Source organism: Solanum dulcamara, chromosome 1, assembly GCF_947179165.1.
Source record: "Solanum dulcamara chromosome 1, daSolDulc1.2, whole genome shotgun sequence".
Lineage (NCBI taxonomy): Eukaryota > Viridiplantae > Streptophyta > Magnoliopsida > Solanales > Solanaceae > Solanum > Solanum dulcamara.
Window position 1 is genome coordinate 10,064,007 of NC_077237.1, and position 13,286 is coordinate 10,077,292.

The 13,286-nt window shown below is 35.5% G+C and overlaps 1 pseudogene; it reads right to left on the reverse strand.

Annotated features, from left to right (window-relative positions):
- Positions 1-3,687: 3,687 nt before the first annotated feature.
- Positions 3,688-6,411, reverse strand: LOC129891397 (uncharacterized; annotated as a pseudogene).
- Between the last annotated feature and the right edge of the window lie 6,875 nt (positions 6,412-13,286).

The following is a 13,286-nucleotide window of genomic DNA, read 5'->3' on the forward strand; positions in this document are numbered from 1 at the left end:
GATAATACAACCTAGATGCACATATGAATACAATAAATACAGTCGCCTAATAACTCGAATTAAAAATATGAAAATACAAAGAGATGTGAAAAATATAGAATACATATAGAGAGAGAGATCAAGGAAGAGAGAGGGGGTAATAGGTGAGATAGAGAAGGGGCGACGGGTGAGAGAGAGAGATCAAGGAAGAGAATGGGGCGATGGGCGAGAGAGAACACATGGAAGACAGAGAGAGGTGAGCGAAATTGAGGAGAGAAGTAAGAGATTTTTCTTTGTCTAACAATGTCTTAAAACAATTGTTATGAGTTGTAAATATCCAAATTTTAAATACTGAAGCTTGATTATGACCCAAAAAGTTTAAGTCATTTCGATAATTTTCTCTAAAAAGAATACTAATTAAACAATTAAAATTCTTCATGAAACACAAATATATGCAATTCTTTGGATATACCCAAATTATTTATTTATGTTAATTATTCGTAACTTCCAATTTAATTATGACTCTTTAATTTTATTTCAATAACAATACCTATAAATTATTTTGACTAAATTAAGAAAACAATTAAACTGCTTTGCATAGTCAGTCTAATTAACAACCTAGTTATTTCATGTCAGGTCGATTTCATCACTTATTAACTTACATGTACATCTATTAATATGGATCGTGATGAATTGATTGAAATATTTTCAATATTAATTAAAGATCTCAAATTTAAATTTTTAAAAAATGAAAAAAACTTTGCTGAAAATGTTGTCCCAAAAAATAAATCCTGCAATATACGAATTTTAATTTAATCAAATTTCAATATAAATATTGAACATCAAATAAAAAATCAAACAGAAAAACCTACCTATCTCTAGCATTCATATATCGAAGTTTGTGTTTCTTTGCCAAAATACTCAAAGGAAAATGTGTGGCTTCTTGTGTGGCAACAAGAGTCTCAGAAGCAAAGCTAAAATTTTGAAACTTTTTAAAAGCAATTTATTTTGTTTCATATAAATCATTTATACACTGTGAAGAAATATAGAATTTCAAGTTAAGCTACCGAATTATGTTAGAAATTGTAATTTACTCTTTTACCTCAGTACCCTTGAGCTCCATCATAACTTCTTACTATCAAATTCATATCGTATATTTTCTCCTTTTTAATTTATATGACACAATTAATTCGACATATTTTAAATACATAATTTGCAAAATATCATAATAATGTGACTATAAAAATTTATAGAATGAAACGTTTCTAATAAACTGTTTTTAATTTAGAAAAGTATTTTGTTTTAAAAATAAATTAATAAAAAAATTATTTCAGATAAATCGAAACAAATGGAGTATGTATATATTTTATCTCATCCCATATTTACTCAAAACAAATAAAATAATTGGATGGACCACTTCAGATTTTCTCATGATTAATAGGTAATTCAAGATATAACTGACTTGGCGGCTCCACCGCCAAAGTGAAAAATGAACATTAAGAAAAATACAATGTAATTTCGTAAAAATTAGGTAACAATTAAGCTGTTTTCTGAGGATACCTATTTTAAATTGCATGTACGAAAACTGTGAGATTTTATTTTGTTGGATGCATTAGAAAGAGAGGTGTATTTTTTTTATTTCTCATTTAATGTTTGATATTTCTATCGAAGCTTGAGTAATATAAATTCATACAGAATAGAATTCATTTGAGAATGACAATTCTTATCAAGAACTTTTTCATATTCAGAATTTAAAACAAGACTTCTGATTAAAAAAAAAAAGTTCAATTCAGACATTCACTCAACCACTTTATTAGGTAGTGAGAGGTGTATTTCTCGTGTGTATAAGCTCTTAAAAAAGACCTAATGCACTAAAGTTTTTCACATGCACATGTTTTAAGAATTTGACGTTATTAAACGGAGGAGAATTCTAACATTTGAAATTGAGATAAGTGTCAAAAAATATATTTGAATTATCATTTTTTTTTTGAGTTGGATTTAATTTTGATGCACTGTCGATGTATTATTTTTAGGCAATATTTACCTGCTATTGCAGGTTATTACATCTTCTTTAGTAATCTTTATTTATTTATTTATTTTGTAAAATAAATAAAGACTGATATCTGTTTTCTCTTTCTTCTCCCATGAAACTTAAACACGATTTTATTTTTGAATAATTCCATTCATCTTGCATCACTTTCAAATCTTCTTCCTAGTTACATATTCTATTATAATTATTATACATATGAATATCATGAATTAAGGTGTTTTGAGATTAAAAAATGGAAGAAGAACGAAATAATTTAAGAAAAACAGAAGGAATAAAAAAAAAAAGAATTACAACACTATGTTTCGTCGCTGCCATGACAATAAAGAGAAAAAGTAGTGGACTAGGAAAGGAAATAATCTAGAAACTAGAAAGGAATTTGGATTATAGTATAATTAGGATTCAAATTACCTTTAATGTTTTTCTATTTATAATTATAATTTTCTTTAAAAGGTGAAAATATTACTTGAAAAAATTATGGTAATTATCTTTTAAGTTATCTGATGGTGCAGAAAATCTTGTACACTGATAGTGCACCAAAGTTAAACTCTTTTGAGTTTCATACCTAATCAATGATAGTTTAGGTATGAAACTCACACTCTCAATAGTTTAGGTATGAAACTCAAAAAAATGTGATAGTTTAGATGTGTTTTTGACACTTATCTCTTTGAAATTTATAAATTTCTATTTTAACTTTAAATTAAAATTAACTAATAATCAAATTCACATAAATTTTAAAAATATACCGATCGAGTATAAATAAACGTTACTGTTTTTGCCTAGACTTTTAATATTCTAGTCTCCATACCAGACAAATGTTATATCGATCGATATATGTATATTGATGTAACTGAAATGTGTTTTCTTTATGTAGAACGAATATCACTTTCAATTGCTTTTTGATTTTCTTGCTACTTGTTATTTGTACTTTTTTTCTTCTCTGAACTTAATTTCTTTCTATTTATTCTAATTTTGATGGACATCTATCGGTGGTTATATTAGTGAGAAATAATAGATAGCTTGTGAAATTAATTGAAGTGCGTGTTAATTAACATGACAACGAGAGAAGAAAAAGTTAATGGTAACAACACGGGTATAGTTGCTAGTAGTGGTTGTGCAGTGTAGTCTAATTGAGCAGAGGGACGTGGTACAAGGACATCTCTCTTCAAGAATCCTCATTAAAGATTTAAATGAATAAATTTCATTCAAAGTAAATTAGTGGTTATAAGAAAAAGAAAGAAAATTAAAGATTTCCAATCATAAAAACTTTTAAATTCCAAAACACATAAGCAATTTCAGTAGAAACTAGCAATTAAAACAGATAGGTATACCAACATTGGTTGTGGTGGAATGGTAAGTACTTTTTCATCCTTAACCAGGAGGTCTCGGGTTCGAGTCCTCTTGGATACGAAGTCGCCTTTGTTAAGGAGGGTTTTACCCTCAATATGGGAAGTATATTATCCTAAACATTCAAAAGCACAATTAAACAAAAAGTCTAACAAGTAAATCCAAGTGTCTCCAACCTTTAACAAACTTGATAGAAACATCATTTGCCATAAAATGTAAACCAAATTTGAAACCTTAGTTCAACCTAGAAAAGATACACCTTACTCCTTTTGAGTCCAAAACAAAGATATAAATGTATGCACTATTTGGGACATTCATTCACCTCTCAGAGCCAAGTCTCTAGCAACTTCATTGGCTTCTTCATAGATATGGTAATCTGCACAAGTTATACATTCCTTCAAGTCGAAAATTTCCTTCAACTTGTGCATAGTTATTTCATTTGGCTCAGGCATACCATTAACATATTGGACAAGCATAACATTATCCCACTCCACAATCAACTCTTTCCACGCATCTGACTAATCCATTCCTCAAGGTTTCGAGTCCAACAATCACATTGTCTTCAACATCGATCGTACCATTATACTTACCTAAACACATTCCAGTATCGTCTCGAAAGATGCCACTATATCGCCCTAACACATTACCTTTCGTTCCAATCCCATAAATGTTTAGCTTAATCCGAGGAGGACTCGAGTTACATCTCAAAAGACGAGGTCCACGAATTTCCAAAAAATATTCTGCCCTGTCCAGATTAGATAATAAATTGGTTTGCATTATAGTTTCCATAAATTCTTTTACAAGAGACCTACAAGACAAAAATTAGAAGTGATGAATACATTGTTATTCCTGTATCAAAGTTAACAAATCAGAAACAATAAAGATGAAAATAAAAAATAGTATCTGAATCCATAAAATTCACTGTGTGTCCTTAAGGAATTTAATCCCCTTACTGTACCCGAGGTTATGGATTATTTCCTCCCAAGATAAAATGGATAAACTATTAAAGAAGTAGCGGTACCTCAAACTTCAATAATTTCAGCGAACTTAAAAGTCAGCAACAAAATCACACAAAGACTCAATTTTGTTTGTAAGAAAATATATGCAGAAAAGGAAGAAATTCGATGTTCAAAGATGAGAGGAAAATCCTCTATTTATAGACAATAAAGAGTAGTGTGAACAGGTGCTTATTGTGGCTTATCGAAAAAGTCACAACCCTTCGCAAAAGTCACAATCTTTCAAAAAAGTCGCAATTCTTCAAAAAAGTCACAACCTTTCGGAACGGTCACAACCTTTAGGAATGGTCATACCCTTTAGAAAAGGCACAACCTTTCGTAAAGATCACAATCTTTTATTTCTCATTCACACCTTTAAAATCCATCATAAATGAAAGAAAATCAAGGATATACTAATTGGCACAGTATATATGTACCTTTGGTTATCCAACCAAGATTTGTCAGTATTTGTGTTGTATGCTATAGATTGAGTCTCTAAAAATAAAAGCATATGTTTAGTGAAAGTATCGCCAGACCAATCAATAAAATTGAATCAAGATATATAGAAAGAAATTAAATAGAGTATGGTACCCAAGCTTCCATGTCAATGTTTGGATCCACGTCGAAGAAATGCCAAGCAAATCTTAAGAACACACCATGATCAGTACATATCAAAAGATAGTTATTTTTTATTTCAATCTCTGTTATGAAGGGGAGAATTCCCTTTAGGCGTTGAACGGTTTCTTTGTGATCCTCCTCTTGACAAATAACGGGCAACAAATCGTGAAATGAATTTGAAAGGACAAAAAATTGATTCATACAAGAAGAAGACCAGTTTGCTCTTAGTAGGTTGCCGATGAGAGAATAAAAAGGATAGGTCAGGTAGAACAACGTTGGTCTTTGGACTATCTTCTTACAATTTTCGTCAATAGTTAAGACTTGAAGACCTAATTTTTTGAAAACTGTTGCACCAACTGAAGACATAATAGAATTGTATGTTTCTATATTGTCAATCCAATTGGAAAAATTGCGTTTTAATAGAAGAATTATGGCAAGCTGAAATTGTGAACGAAAACTATATTCAATGCTTCCCAAAGCAAAGATTACTACTTCAACATGTGAATGGGAGCCTAAAACGCGAAACAAGTGTTGTTGAAAAGTTTCATCATAAATGTTCAAGATCAAAGCGCTTTCCAGCATACAATTTTGATTTCTCAACGTTCTTCATCATCGATTCAATCTCATGAAGTAATCTTTTTGCTTCATCTTCTATGTGAAACTCAACGTTGGACTCCATATTCTTCACACCCTGGGTCCAAATTTAAACACTATATGAAGCAACTAATAATGTTTTGGAATTACTATAACCATGTAAGTGTGAAACTTGTTGGGAAACGCGGATTAACACAAAAATATATATGGTCAAAATAGAGGAAATAAAATGAAAAAATAGTGACACCAAGAATTTTAGTGGAAACCCTTTTAAATAAAGGAAAAACCATGGGTCAAGAGGAGCAACTGACATCACTATAGTAAGAAATTTTACACTAGGTAGTCACGATAATAATATCAAAGTGATCACAACACACTCAAAAGGAATAACACTCTTTTGATTTCCACCTTACTAAAATATCGCTCACACTCTATTTCTCTTCACATACTATTTTCTTATAGGGGGCAGTTAAGCTTTATACTACCATTTCAACTTCGATCTGTGAAGATCGGTGACGATCGCGTTGCGTGTTTTCTGTTGTTCAATCTGAGCCGCCGATTTAGTTTCTGAACTGTCAATTTAGTTTGGGTTGTTCAATTTGAACGAGCTTTAATGAGCTAAAATATCAACTGGGTCATATTTATTGTTTTGGGTTCTTTACTAAAGAGCTTCATTTTCTTAAATATCTTTAGTCTGGACTATATTTCTTCAAAAACAACAATTCCATCTTCTCTTTTGATTTGTACAGTTTCGATCTTCGAGGAGGAACACAGATTGTATACCCCATTTTGCTGCATTGTGTTATTCATGTCACCCTGAAGTTTCTCCATCTTTGCTTGCATCTCCTATCTATTGTTTAGCAAATTTATCTTGTACATATATATTGTTTCATTAAAGAGACATTTTGTAGGTATTTCTCTTTTCTCTTGTTTTCTTATCTTCTTTGCAGGGTTACCTTATTGGTGCCTTGAAAGTGTTCGACGAAATTCCTCAACGAAATACTGCTTCATTAAATGCAATCATTTTTGGGTGCTTGGCCCAAGAATTTGTTCAACCCAAGATCTGCTACCCGCACAACTCAAAAATCATTGTGAACATCACCTTGGAAATCAGGTTTATTTCAACTGGAGTTGGTACCTCCGGTTCCTATATCTTCTCCTATTTATTCCTTACTCATACAATTGTAGTTACATTTTGTTAACTTTAAACCTTCGAATAATTTATTAGTTCATATATGTTTTTCGTGGCTTTGGATAGTGATGGTAGACTAGGGTCATGTTCTCACTCAGGGACGGGGACGGGGACGGGGATGGGGACGAGGGTTAGGAGGGGTAAGTGGGTTAAAGGAGCATCTAGAATGAGAATAGGCTCTTGGAACATTGGGACGTTGACGGGAAAATCCATAGAGCTAGTTAAGATCTTAAAGAAGAGAAAGATTAATATAGCGTGTGTACAAGAGACCAAATGGGTAGGTTCTAAAGCAAAGGAGGTAGATGGGTATAAGCTTTGGTTCTCTGTAGATCGAAGAATAGGAATGGGGTAGGCATTTTAGTAGACAGTAACTTAAGAGATCAGGTGGTGGAGGTTAGGAGATACAATGATAGGATGATGTCGATTAAGGTGGTCATTGAAGGGAACACGTTGAACATTATTAGCGCTTATGCGCCGCAAGCAGGCTTAAACGAGGAGGATAAGAGGCGTTTTTGGGAGGATTTGGACGAGTTAGTGGAAGGCATACCGTCTACTGAGAAGCTTTTCGTGGGAGGGGATTTCAATGGGCACATCGGGTCTACTTCGGGAGGGTATGATGATGTGCATGGAGGCTTCGACTTTGGGGTCAGAAATGGAGGAGGGGTCTCATTGTTGGATTTTGCAAGAACTTTGGGGTTGATGATAGCCAATTCGAGTTTCCCTAAAAAGGAGGATCACTTGATAACCTTCTGGAGTGCGGTGGCTAAGAACCAGATAGACTTTTTACTCCTTAGGAAGGATGATAAAGGTCTGTGCAAAGACTGTAAGGTCATTCCGATCAACAACCTTACGATCCGACATAAGCTCTTGGTGATGAATTTAGGGATCAAGATGACGAGGAAGAAGAGGATCGGGGATGACCGACCTAGGATCAGATGGGGGAGTTTGACCATGACTAGCGCCCTGGAGATGGGGGGAGAAATTGAAGGATATGGGGGCCTGGGATAGTAGAGGGGATGCGAATACTATGTGGGATAGGACGGCTAGTTTTATTAGGGTTGTATCAAGGGAAGTGTTGGAAGTCTCGATAGGTAGCCGTGGCCGGCACCGAGGGGACTGGTGGTGGAATGGAGAAGTGCAAGGGAAGGTGGAAGCGAAAAAGATAGCGTATGCGAAGCTGATAGAAAGCAAGGACGAGGTGGAGAAGTGGACAAATAGGGAACTTTATAAAATAGCGAGGAAGGAGGTGAAGTCGGCGGTCTCGATGGCAAAAACGGCAGCTTTTGAACGCCTTTATGCTAAACTAGAAGAAAAAGGCGGGGATAGGAAATTGTTCAAGCTAGCCAGGATGCGGGAGCGAAGGGCACGCGATGTGGATCAAGTGAAGTGCATTAAGGAAGAACATGGAAAAGTATTGGTAGAAGAGACCCTCATTAAATAGAGATGGCAGTCGTACTTCCAGAAACTCTTGAACGAAGAAGGAGACAGAGAGATTATGTTGGGAGATTTAGAACATACAGGGAGGCGTCGCGTTGGTGAGTGTTGCAGGAGTATTTTGGTCGAAGAGCTTAAGAGTGTTGTGCGTAGGATGCGCTGGGGAAGAGCGACCGGATCTGACAAGATCCCTAGTGAATTTTGGAAAAGCACGAGCCAGGTAGGTTTGGAGTGGCTGACTAGGTTATTTAATGTCATTTTTAGGACAGCAACAATGCTCGAAGAATGGAGGTCGAGCGTAATAATCCCTCTATACAAAAACAAGGGAGATATCCAGAGTTGCAACAACTATAGGGGTATCAAGCTTCTAAGTCATACTATGAAAGTGTAGGAAAGAGTGGTGGAGATGAGGGTTAGGAGAGGCGTGTCTATTTCAGAGAACCAGTTTGGATTTATGCCGGGACGCTCAACTACTGAAGCTATCTATCTTATGAGGATACTGGTGGAGCAGTATAGGGAGAGAAAGAGAGACTTACATATGGTATTCATTGATCTAGAAAAGGCTTATGATAAAGTTCCATGAGGAATACTATGGAGATGTTTGGAGGCTAAAGGTGTACCGGCGGCGTACATTAGAGTGATCAAGAATATGTATGAGGGCGCCAAAACCAGGGTAAGGACAGTAGGAGGAGACTCAGAGCACTTCCCAGTTGTGATGGGGTTACATCAAGGATCAACTCTTAGTCCGTTTTTATTTGCCTTGGTGATGGATGTATTGATGCGACAAATTCAAGGTGAGGTGCCATGGTGTATGCTTTTTGCGGATGATATAGTCCTGATCGATGAGACCCGTAGCGGAGTTAACGCTAAGCTGGAGGATTGGAGACACACCTTGGAGTCTAAAGGGTTTAAGCTGAGTAGGACCAAGACAGAGTACTTAGAGTGCAAGTTCAGTGAGACACCCCATGAGATTGGCGCGGAAGTTATGCTTGGTGACCAGTCCATCCAAAAGAAAGGTAGTTTCAAGTACCTGGGGTCTATCATGCAAGGCAGCGGAGAGATTGATGACGATGTCACACATCGTATTGGGGCAGGGTGGATGAAATGGAGGCTCGCTTCCGGGGTGCTCTGTGACAAGAAGGTGCCACCACAACTTAAGGGCAAGTTCTACAAAGTGGTTGTTAGACCGGCTATGTTATATGGGGCGGAGTATTAGCCAATTAAGGTCTCTCACGTCCAAAAGATGAAAGTAGCCGAAATGAGAATGTTGAGATGGATGTGTGGGCATACCAGGAGCGACAGGATTAGAAACGAGGCTATTCGGGATAAGGTAGGAGTGGCCTCAGTGAAAGACAAGATGCGGGAAATGCGACTTAAGTGGTTTGGGCATGTGAAGAGGAGAGACACAGATGCCCCAGTGAGGAGGTGTGAGAGGTTGTCCATGGTTGGCTTCAGAAGAGGTAGGGGTAGGCCGAAGAAATATTGGGGAGAGGTGATTAGACAAGACATGGCGCAGTTACAGCTTACCGAGGACATGACCTTAGATAGGAGTATGTGGAGGACCCGCATTCGGATAGAAGGCTAGTACATAGTCGTGTTATCCTACCATATTAGTAGGCGCATTAGCGCACTATAATTTTCTTTGTGGAGGACTCAAATTAGGATTAAAGGCTAAGTGATTCATCTTTTGCACCATAGTAGTTGTAGTTCTGCTCATTGTTTATTGCCTTTTGATTTCTGCATTGTATTGCTGTTTATAGTTATGGCGTCGTTGTACTTTGAATGTCTTATCTATCTTATCTTATCTTATTTATTTATTTGTTGTAGTTATGCCTCTTTCTTCCCGTACCACTCTACCACGACTTTTCCTTGTGTTATTCCTGTTTTCATCTTGTTTTCTATATGTTTGCCCCTATCTGACCTTTTATCTTATCCTCTCTTAAAGCCGAGGATCTTTCGGAAACAGCCGCCTTATCTTTCAAAGTGGGGGTTAGGTCTGCATACACTCTACCCTCCCCAGACCCCACATTATGGGATTATATTGGGTTTGTTGTTGTTGTTGTATACTATTTTCTTATAGTCTATGGTATACCTCACTTTGCTCTCTAATTTTTTTTTCTCTATCTTGGTGTGTTCTTACAAATGAGCAAGAGTGCTCTATTTATAGAAAAAATCCGTCCCTATGATGTCATCAGTAACATCATGAAGAAATAAATATTTCAAACTTTGGTAGGTTTATTGGTAAGATTTGGTTTGATAAAAATGATAATATTTTGGTTGTTAAGATTTGCCAACTACTAAATCCACATTTTTTACTATCTAATTTTTAAATCTTGCAACAAAGTAAAAAAAAATTATGGCATGAGATGGACTTCTACAAATCTCCCCTTCCAGTCTCATGCACCAGAAGGAGGTATCTTCATCTTCTAAGAGAGAGCTCATTCCAACAAGTTCTTTGTACAATTTAAACTTGTCCCTTGTTATCACTTTGGTCAGCATATCTGCAAGATTATCATTTGTAGAGATTTTTTCAACCTGCATAGATTAGTCTTCTATTTTTTCTCGAATCCAGTGATATCTCACGTCTATGTGTTTCGTCCTTTCATGGTACATGGAGTTCTTGCTCAAGTCTATTGCACTTTGACTATCACAATAGACGACATACTCATTCTGATGAAAGCCAAACTCTTGAAGAAATTGCTTGAGACATATTATCTCCTTTACAGCTTTAGTAGCCGCAATATATACTCAGCTTCAGTTGTAGACAGTGCAACACACTTTTGCAACTTCGACTGCCATGATATAGCTCCCCCCTATAAAAGTAAACAAATATCAAGTAGTGGATTTTCTGTTATCAAGATCACCTGCCATATCAGTATTTGTATAGCCCTTCAAGATTGGGTTTGATGCTCCAAAACACAAGCATTTATCTGAGCTTCCTCTTAAATATCTGAGTATCTTCTTTACAACTTCTCAATATTGTTTTTCTGGATTGTCGAGCTGACAACACCAACTGCGTGAGCAATATCAGGTCTAGTGCATACCATTGCATACATTAGACTTCCGACGACAGAGGAATATGAAATTTTGGCCATGCTCTCTTTTTTCTCCCTAACTGTAGGACACAATTTTTTACTCAACTTTATATGAACATCAAGAGGTGTATAAAAGACTTAACATTTCTTATGTTGAAGCACTCCACTACACGTTCAATATACTTTTTTTGTGATAAGTAAATCTTTCTTTCTTCTCTAAAATGAGTAATTCTTATTCTCAAAATTTGTTTGGCATGACCCAAGTCTTTCATAGCAAAAGACTTAACATAACTCTTTCTTCAACTCGTCAATCTTGGAAATATTCTTGCCCATAATCAACATATCATCCACATATAGCAAGAGGATGATAAAATCACAATCAAAAATTTTTTGTACGAACACATAGTGATCTGAAGAAGTCTTCTTGTAACTTTGCTCCTCCATAACAGATTCAAACTTCTTGTACCACTATCTAAGAGCTTGTTTTAGGCCATAAAGACTTTGTGAGTTTGCACACAAAAATTTCTTTACCATTTACTTTGAAGCACTGAGGTTTTTCCATATAAATCTCCTCTTCCAGATCACCATGAAGAAAAGTCGTCTTCACATCCATCTGTTCAATCTCTAAATTAAGAATATAAGCCAAACCAAGAATTGTACGAGTAGAGGACATTTTCACGACAGGATAAAATATTTTGTCAAAGTCAATACCCTTTCTTTGACCAAATCCTTTAACAACCAATCTAGCTTTGTACCTGACCTTCAAGCTGTGTTCTTCAACTTTAACTTTGAGCACCCACTTGTTCTTCAAAGCTCTCATACCCTTAGAAAATTTCACCAACTCATAAGTGTGGTTCTCATGCAAAGATTTCATCTTATCTTGCATGGCTTCTATCCATTGATCCTTATGCTAATATTCCATGACCTCCTCATAGCACTCTGATGTTCCGTGAATTTACGGTACTTTTAATGCTTTAAAACTTAAGAATGTGCATGTCTTTTAAGTATTTTTTAGCATATTTGATATTGGTTGTGCTTATTTTGCAGGAACCTAAGTCGGATATTTGATTGAGGAATCACAGCACTAAAGAAAGATATTTTTGGGGTTTACGAGCTCATCTTACGACTCATCTTTAGTTATACGGATCGTAGGTATCAATCGTCAAAAGACAGAAAAAAAATAAAAGTTTAATTGAAGACCAAAAGTGAAGTGAACGACTCGTTCTCAGGTTTACGGGTCGTCAAAAGTAGTTATCAAAGCAACAATGATGAATAAGGGCAAAGTGAAGAAGACGAGTAAGTTATACGACTTGTCTAAGTTCCTACAAGTCATAAAACTCACTCATAACTTGAAGTTACAGGTGATGAAGAGTGGGCAATATCTACGACCCCATCTGATAAACCGTCTTTAGTGTTACGAGCCGTAGAGAATATTCGTGAAGAATAAGAATCCTCAGTGCGAAGTGAAGGATTACGAGTTGGGTCTACGACTCATCTAAGTTGTTATGATCCATAGAAGCGAGTCGTGGACCCAAACCGACTTTTAGTTTCTTATGATTTCCAAATCCATATTTATTTAGGAATGTTTATCTATAAATACACTTCTTAGGTTCAGATTACTTTATGCACGTTTTTGGGTTTGAGAATATAGCTTAAACTACTTTTGAGCTTTTATTCTTGAATTCAGGTTTTTGTTATGGATATTTTACGTTCGAATTTTATTGAAGATTTTTGGTTTTCATAATACTCGTTGTAAGTTTATGATTTCTTTTAATCTAAATATTATTGATTGTGAACATGTAGTTATGAGTAGCTAATTCCACCACTAGGGTTGTGGGAACCATGAAGAATCAACGACGTAGAACTTAATAAAAAGTAATTCTTGAATAGTGTGCATGCATGTATTATTTTTCCCTTTATTTTGATTACTTTTAACGGTGGCCAACGTTAGAACTTGTCATATCCTTACTTGCCAGATCAAGGAGGTAACGGATGAGAAAAGGGATTAAACAATGAGATTTGGAGCTAATTATCCTCATCTAATT